The 1,410-nt window shown below is 43.5% G+C and overlaps 1 long non-coding RNA gene across 1 annotated transcript in view; it reads left to right on the top strand.

The window, feature by feature from the left end:
• Positions 1-353, top strand: part of LOC130207185 (uncharacterized) — a 4,533-nt gene extending 4,180 nt beyond the window's left edge. Inside the window, exon 3 of the long non-coding RNA XR_008834247.1 lies at positions 1-353. This exon is cut by the window's left edge and continues 95 nt beyond it. This is a non-coding gene — a long non-coding RNA (uncharacterized LOC130207185).
• The last annotated feature ends 1,057 nt before the right edge of the window (positions 354-1,410 follow it).

The following is a 1,410-nucleotide window of genomic DNA, read 5'->3' as shown; positions in this document are numbered from 1 at the left end:
TGGTCCCCAGAGAGGAGATGCTGGTCCCCAGAGAGGAGGTGCTGGTCCTTTGAGAGGAGATGCTGGTCCCCAGAGAGGAGGTGCTGGTCCCCAGAGAGGCTTTGCTTTCTGCACTACGGTGGCTGAGCGGGGTCAAACCTGTGGTGCCGGAGGGGGATTCCACCGGCCTGACCCGACCTGAACACTGGCTTCCTGTTGCTGAAGCTCGCCGACAGGAAGTGGGAAAGAAAGACAGATCTGTCCTCTTCTCGTCACGCCGCCAACGCCAGTGTGTCTGTGTGTGTGTCTGTGTGTCTGTGTGTGTGTGTGTGTGTGTGTCTGTGTGTGTGTGTGTGTGTCTGTGTGTGTGTGTGTCTGTGTGTGTCTGTGTGTGTGTGTGTCTGTCTGTGTGTGTCTGTGTGTGTGTGTCTGTGTGTGTGTGTGTGTGTGTGTGTCTGTGTGTGTCTGTGTGTGTCTGTGTGTGTGTGTGTCTGTGTGTGTCTGTATGTGTGTGTATGTGTGTCTGTGTGTGTGTGTCTGTGTGTGTGTGTGTGTGTGTGTGTGTGTGTGTGTGTGTGTGTCTGTGTGTGTGTCTGTGTGTATGTGTCTGTGTGTGTGTCTGTGTGTGTGTGTGTGTGTGTGTGTGTGTGTGTGTGTGTCTGTGTGTGTGTGTCTGTGTGTGTCTGACCAGGACCAGGGCTCCAGGGCCCCTGAGGACTCGTCTCTGTCCCAACACTACAGAGCCTCCATCTGAGGGCAGTGATGTTCCAACGGAATGATGCTTCATCTCATGTATAAAACCCTTTATTTAATATACTGTATGTAAAACCCTTTATTTAATATACTGTATGTGAAACCCTTTATTTAATATACTGTAATGTAAAACCCTTTATTTAATATACTGTAATGTAAAACCCTTTATTTAATATACTGTATGTAAAACCCTTTATTTAATATACTGTATGTACAACCCTTTATTTAATATATGTAAAACCCTTTATTTAATATATATGAAACCCTTTGTTTAATATATATAAAACCCTTTATTTAATATATATAAAACCCTTTATTTAATTTACGTAAAACCCTTTATTTAAAATGTATAAAACCCTTTATTTAATATATATAAAACCCTTTATTTAATATATATAAAACCCTTTACTTAATATATATAAAACCCAGCGTCTTTTTCAATAGGCGTACCCTAAAACAGGAAGTCTCAAGTCAAGAATCAGCCGTGATCATCGGGGTTGAAACCCTTTGGAGAAGAGGACACACACAAGGTGTTCATTTACCTGCACACACACACACCATATCCACACACACACACACAATTCACTGGCGTAGCACTTTTCTGCATTTTCATGTCCATTCCTCCCATTTATCTCCTCCTCCTCCTCCTCCTCCTCTCTTTATCTCTCCTTCGGCTTC

Source organism: Pseudoliparis swirei, chromosome 17 (genome assembly GCF_029220125.1).
Source record: "Pseudoliparis swirei isolate HS2019 ecotype Mariana Trench chromosome 17, NWPU_hadal_v1, whole genome shotgun sequence".
Lineage (NCBI taxonomy): Eukaryota > Metazoa > Chordata > Actinopteri > Perciformes > Liparidae > Pseudoliparis > Pseudoliparis swirei.
The sequence above is the reverse complement of the archived record's forward strand: the minus strand, read 5'-3'. Positions and strand labels throughout refer to the sequence as shown.